Consider the following 6,976-nt stretch of genomic DNA (forward strand, 5'->3'; position numbering starts at 1 on the left):
TCCGTGTGTATCCCATTGTATACCGAGTATTTTGAATTGGAATGAATTGGCGCCCTAGTCAATGTTAATGTTAAACTTAACATAACAGGGCTCAACTGGCTTACATTGATGTTAACAACCACGCAGGGCTGCCATAATCTTATTAATATACCTAACATAGATGCGAATATTAAGTGTGTGTGTGTGTGAGTGTATGTGAGTGAGTAAGTGAGTAAATGTTAAAGAAATTGCGTTGTGCGAAAAATCAAAGTACAAGCTAAGTGAAAAGAATTTACATTACTAAGATTAATAATAATAAAACTAAATACTAAATACTAATACTACTAATAAAAACTAATAATACCAATATAAAGAGTGAGTTTGAATTAGATTCTTACAAATAGTAGAAATATGAAAAGAAAATACAAGTGTTCTATGTTACAGGTGATTCTTGTGATGGCTGCTCGATCGGTGGAGGGGGACGAGCATCAAAGGCTGCTGCAGCCAGCCAGCCGCCGAAACACTGGCAATCTGGCATGGTGAGTAGTGGCGACATCAATCCAGGAGTGCTCTTGAGGAGTTGGGATGACTTCATCGGTGGATGCACAGAGGCAGCAGTTGCACTAGCAATTGCACTTCTGTTGTTAATTGCAGCATCAGCATCGTTAACGACATCATCGACATCGGCATCTGGAGTCGAGCCGATGCAGCATAGGAGTGACTGGCACTGGAGCTGGCAGTGGCACCAGCTATGGCATCAACACTGGCACTTGGGCGGCCAGCACATGCATTGGCTGCAGCTGCATCCGCAACTGCATGGGCGTCGTCGTCATCCGTGGCGTCCGAATTGTAGTCGCCAGCATGATGGCTGGCAGAGTAGCTAGCACCAGCATATATATTAGCTGATAAACTACCGGCATCAGGACAGACATTCAGCATCGACGTCGGAGGGGATACTGGCATCTGTGCAAGTGGCATGGCCAGCACTGAGACAACTGGCACTGGCGTAAGGCATCAGCTCTGGCGCGAGCAAATGCATGGAACCACTGGCGGGCACCCATAGCTTGGCCAACATCTGTCGTATCGGCAAGTGTTTGACCATGGAGCACAGGCGCGTATTCATTTGTATTGCGGATTGCTTACATTTTGCATAGACTAACCACATTTGATTAATTCCAGTGCAAACCGAACCATACACCAACCATGCTGTGCATGATGATGATGATGATGATGCAGAATGATGTGTCAAGGGCCGATGCATGCAGCCTGTCAACGAGCTGCAAGCCCACACACACACTGAATTGACGACGAGAGTATCGAATGTCTGCACACACAATGACAGCCTGCCGGTCATTATTTTGGACACGTAGCAGGGAGTGCAGAGCTACTATTATTAATTTGGTAGTATACCACTTCTTGATCACAACATCTATACGAGTGGAGTCAAGGCATTGATGATGATGTTTTTTGCTTCCTATATTGCAGCACAGACGCCGCTGCCGCCGCCGCAGCCGCCGCCGCAGTTACAGCCGTCGCAATTACAGCATACCGGACAACATCGATAGCAACCAGGACGTGTAGCAAGGAGCAACGAGTCATCTTTGTACGTAAAATGATGTAGTTTAACCAAAAGCTGTAATCCCATCGATTGAAAGCTAATGAGCATTTGTTGTTGTACCCTCTTCTCGTCCTCCTCATCCGCATCCGCATCCGCAATTGGATACACATTCGCGACACGAGTGCGTTGGATAAAAATGAGTGGATTGTTAGGTGAGTATTATTATTGTTATTATTATTAAGTGAATGTATTAATACAATTATATTAGGTTTGTTATAGCTGCAATAGGTTGTCATTATTATATATTTGAGGTTTCATTTGCGAATTGTTGCCTACTGCTAGCAGTGAGGCAAGTAGTTAGCGCGGACATCATTTCGATAAGACGATCCAACTTGGTTGCAATAGCATTGTTAGTGGCTGTGTTTGCATTTGCATTTGCATTTGCATTTGCCTTGGAATGCTTACGTTCAAGCAGCATTAGGCCAATTAATTGATCCAGCTTCTTATCAATACTACTCACATTATCCCTGCCACCTGGATACTGATGAGTCTGACAGAGTTGTTGCTGTTGCTGCTGTTGAAGTAGCTGTTGCAGCTGTAATTGCTGCATAGTTTGAGGCTGAAGCTGTAGTTGCTGTCGCTGTAGTTGTCGACTTTGAATTTGGATTTGTCGCTTTTGTTGAATTTGTTGCTGCTGTTGCTGCAGCCAGACACTTGGCTGTTTAACATTTAGACCAAGTTTTAGGGCATCGGCATAGCTGCCAACCATAATTTTGTTCATCTTTAGTGGCTGCTTAGGCTGCTTAGGATGCTGCTGCTGTTGCTGCTGCTTCTTCTTGGCCTTTATTGGCTTTTGCCTTTGCTGCTGCTGCTGCTGCTGCTGCTGCTTTTGCCTTTGCTGCTGCTGCTGCTGCTGCTGCTGCTGCTGCTGCTGTTTGCTGCTTCTGTAGCAGTTGCTGCTGCTGTTTGGTAGCATTTGTGGTAGTGGCCTTGTTTAGGTGACGTTTAATAATAGCCGCTGTTGTAGCGTTATTAATGCGATTTGAATTTGATTTACGTGCCAGTTCGGCAACCAATTTAGTGGCTTGCTGAAAGCCCTGCTGATTCGATAGCTTCTGTTTGCAGGCCTCTTTGAATGCCTTGCAGCCGCGATAGCTAGCAGCATGTTCGCCCATACAATTGGCGCATTTTGCTGGCTGGCTATCGTCCTTCGATCGCACACAGTCGGTGGATGCATGGCTGCCGCTGCTGCATTTCACGCATACGAAAGGACGGCGACAATAATTCTTCGTATGGCCGAATCTTTGGCAACGATGGCATTGCACAGCATCGGCATTGCGCAAGATCTTCTCGATTCTCACCTTTTGGCCGCCCAAGCACACAATGTTCAGCACATTCGCGCTATTCGGCTCGGCCACTATTTCCACCTCGAACAGATCCAGAGGCTGGCGAGTGAATCGCTTCTTAATGACGCTTACGAATCGTACCGTACCGTATAGCCCAGATCCGTTAGCTGTTGCCGTATCCAGCTAGGTGGCGTCGATCGATGCAAATAGCGAATCAGGAATCGATATCCTCGATCCGATGCCAATTGATATGTGTGCGACACAATGTTCTCTTGCGAGAAATGATGCACCAGTTTGCGATATGCTGCAATATTCGCGCATTGAACACGCAAACCTTGCCCAGCCGTCGGCTTGGTGTAATAATTATTATCAACACCAATCGCATTATTAATGCCCTCCAGTACTGGCATTATATTTGCCACAAATGGCAAATATAGTGGAGTTGGTCGATTCTTACGCCCATTCAAATTGCCATTGGCATTTGTATTGGCATTGACGTCATCGTCGTCAACGTCATCAACGACTTTATCATCGTCATCATCAACATCGTCATCCATTTCAACATCGTTAGCATTAGCATCAATTGAAATGCAGTTAATATTGTTGTTGTTGCTGTTGTTGTTGATTTGATTTGATTATTGGCGCCATCTGTGGGCCGGTGGTCATTTTCAGCAGCTAATTTGCGTGCAGCCTCAATAGCGGCTGCCTTCTTCGATGTGGTAGGTGCATCAATATCGAATGCATCAACCAGTTTCTTTTTAAACATCATAGCAGACAGCTTTCGATTAGCTGGCGCATTACTTGTAGCCATTTTGCGGCATGTAGCCACTGCCGATGCAGACAATGGAGGTGGTGGCTGAATGCATTTGTTAGTCTCGCAACCGCTAAACAAGTGGTTCAGCATCTCGTTGACATCCGAATTGGCAAACTCATCGGATCCAGTGAATAGGTGGTTGACTATCTCATCAGTGTCAGCCGCTGTCTGTTGTGAAGCAGAAATGGCCTTTGCATTTGCCTTTGCCTTGGCCGATCTACAATTCTTATTCAATTCAGATTTAGATTTAGAATTTGATTTGGTTGGAGTATTGACTACAGCTGCAGTTGCAGTTGCTGTTGCCAAAGTTGATCGAGTAGATGGCGTTGGACTGGCAACACCACCAGACAATTGCTCGCATCTCTGGAGTACTTTCAACAGTTCATCATCGTCAATGGTGATGTTGCTATTGTTATTATTAGAGCAATCAGCTTCCGATCGCAGCTGAAAGTTGTGCTTGCAGTTGGCGTCCTTTTTCGGCGCCATTTTCTTATTAGATTTTAATGATTTGGATTTTGGGCTATTGCCCTGATTATTAGCTGGCCTCTTATTCGAATTGAATTCGAGTTTTTTGCTGCCTCTGTTTGTGCAATTTCATTTGCTGCTCCTGAGCCAGCATTGCGTGCATAGCACGCGTCAGCACAGTTGCAGCATCCTCCTTAGCATGACCATTACTACTAGCACCAACCTGATTTGGCTCATTTGCATCACCTGAGCCAATTCCAGCCAGCAGATAGTCATCCAGCGAGTCGAACATCGACGTCCTCATCCTCCTCTCCATCCTCCACATAGTCCTCATCCACAAATAGCTCCTCATCGCCACTAGTCTCGTCATCGTCGACGAGACTGCCCGAGAGTGCATTGTACATGATTGACCAGTAGTTTTATTCGGATCGAGGCACACACTCACGCCGCCACTAAATAATTGTTTTTGCAAATAGGAGTCTCTGTCTCGAAAATTAATCACAATTTCAATATTATTTGTTTACTAAGAAAAAAACACTTGATTTCCACTTTATATTAATTACTACAATTTAATCATTTATTTATTTATTTATTTGGTTTTTGTCTAGTCAATCTAGATAGTCTAGATGGTGGCGTCTGCCGTCGGCCGCCGGGGCTCCACTGCCGCGCACGATGTCGATGTCGGATCGGATCTCAATCGCGTTTTCGCGCGTGCGCACTCGCTGCCGCTCTACAGACGAATCTGGGAACTGGACTGCCCAGCGCCTCCACCTCACCGTACCAATTCAGCCGACATTCCAATCCCAAATCCAGTTGGAATTGGAATTGGAACTCCCTCTATTGGGAGAGCCAGCACAGCCGGCAGATGGCTGAACGGGCAGGCGCTTGACAGTCGCTCGGTTCCGTGTGTATCCCATTGTATACCGAGTATTTTGAATTGGAATGAATTGGCGCCCTAGTCAATGTTAATGTTAAACTTAACATAACAGGGCTCAACTGGCTTACATTGATGTTAACAACCACGCAGGGCTGCCATATCTTATTAATATACCTAACATAGATGCGAATATTAAGTGTGTGTGTGTGTGAGTGTATGTGAGTGAGTAAGTGAGTAAATGTTAAAGAAATTGCGTTGTGCGAAAAATCAAAGTACAAGCTAAGTGAAAAGAATTTACATTACTAAGATTAATAATAATAAAACTAAATACTAAATACTAATACTACTACTAATAAAAACTAATAATACCAATATAAAGAGTGAGTTTGAATTAGATTCTTACAAATAGTAGAAATATGAAAAGAAAATACAAGTGTTCTATGTTACAGGTGATTCTTGTGATGGCTGCTCGATCGGTGGAGGGGGACGAGCATCAAAGGCTGCTGCAGCCAGCCGCCGAAACACTGGCAATCTGGCATGGTGAGTAGTGGCGACATCAATCCAGGAGTGCTCTTGAGGAGTTGGGATGACTTCATCGGTGGATGCAACAGAGGCAGCAGTTGCACTAGCAATTGCACTTCTGTTGTTAATTGCAGCATCAGCATCGTTAACGACATCATCGACATCGGCATCTGGAGTCGAGCCGATGCCAGCATAGGAGTGACTGACTGGCACTGGAGCTGGCAGTGGCACCAGCTATGGCATCAACACTGGCACTTGGGCGGCCAGCACATGCATTGGCTGCAGCTGCATCCGCAACTGCATGGGCGTCGTCGTCATCCGTGGCGTCCGAATTGTAGTCGCCAGCATGATGGCTGGCAGAGTAGCTAGCACCAGCATATATATTAGCTGATAAACTACTACCGGCATCAGGACAGACATCAGCATCGACGTCGGAGGGGATACTGGCATCTGTGCAAGTGGCATGGCCAGCACTGAGACAACTGGCACTGGCGTAAGGCATCAGCTCTGGCGCGAGCAAATGCATGGAACCACTGGCGGGCACCCATAGCTTGGCCAACATCTGTCGTATCGGCAAGTGTTTGACCATGGAGCACAGGCGCGTATTCATTTGTATTGCGGATTGCTTACATTTTGCATAGACTAACCACATTTGATTAATTCCAGTGCAAACCGAACCATACACCAACCATGCTGTGCATGATGATGATGATGATGATGCAGAATGATGTGTCAAGGGCCGATGCATGCAGCCTGTCAACGAGCTGCAAGCCCACACACACTGAATTGACGACGAGTATCGAATGTCTGCACACACAATGACAGCCTGCCGGTCATTATTTTGGACACGTAGCAGGGAGTGCAGAGCTACTATTATTAATTTGGTAGTATACCACTTCTTGATCACAACATCTATACGAGTGGAGTCAAGGCATTGATGATGATGTTTTTGCTTCCTATATTGCAGCACAGACGCCGCTGCCGCCGCCGCAGCCGCCGCCGCAGTTACAGCCGTCGCAATTACAGCATACCGGACAACATCGATAGCAACCAGGACGTGTAGCAAGGAGCAACGAGTCATCTTTGTACGTAAAATGATGTAGTTTAACCAAAAGCTGTAATCCCATCGATTGAAAGCTAATGAGCATTTGTTGTTGTACCCTCTTCTCGTCCTCCTCATCCGCATCCGCATCCGCATCCGCAATTGGATACACATTCGCGACACGAGTGCGTTGGATAAAAATGAGTGGATTGTTAGGTGAGTATTATTATTGTTATTATTATTAAGTGAATGTATTAATACAATTATATTAGGTTTGTTATAGCTGCAATAGGTTGTCATTATTATATATTTGAGGTTTCATTTGCGAATTGTTGCCTACTGCTAGCAGTGAGGCAAGTAGTTAGCGCGGACA

General features: G+C 45.5%; 2 long non-coding RNA genes across 2 annotated transcripts; both read left to right on the forward strand.

The window, feature by feature from the left end:
* Window positions 1–1,290: 1,290 nt before the first annotated feature.
* Window positions 1,291–4,877, forward strand: LOC149267729 (uncharacterized). Its single transcript, XR_016271494.1, has 3 exons — window positions 1,291–1,380; window positions 1,465–1,749; window positions 4,771–4,877. It is a non-coding gene; the product is annotated as an uncharacterized LOC149267729 (long non-coding RNA).
* Window positions 4,878–5,770: 893 nt separating this feature from the next.
* LOC149267730 (uncharacterized) lies at window positions 5,771–6,885 on the forward strand. The gene is made up of 2 exons (XR_016271492.1): window positions 5,771–6,445; window positions 6,529–6,885. It is a non-coding gene; the product is annotated as an uncharacterized LOC149267730 (long non-coding RNA).
* The last annotated feature ends 91 nt before the right edge of the window (window positions 6,886–6,976 follow it).

The sequence above is a fragment of the Drosophila arizonae genome, unplaced genomic scaffold (genome assembly GCF_054131065.1).
Source record: "Drosophila arizonae isolate 15081-1271.41 unplaced genomic scaffold, UAZ_ARI_1.0 ARI_Backbone_152, whole genome shotgun sequence".
Classification (NCBI taxonomy): domain Eukaryota; kingdom Metazoa; phylum Arthropoda; class Insecta; order Diptera; family Drosophilidae; genus Drosophila; species Drosophila arizonae.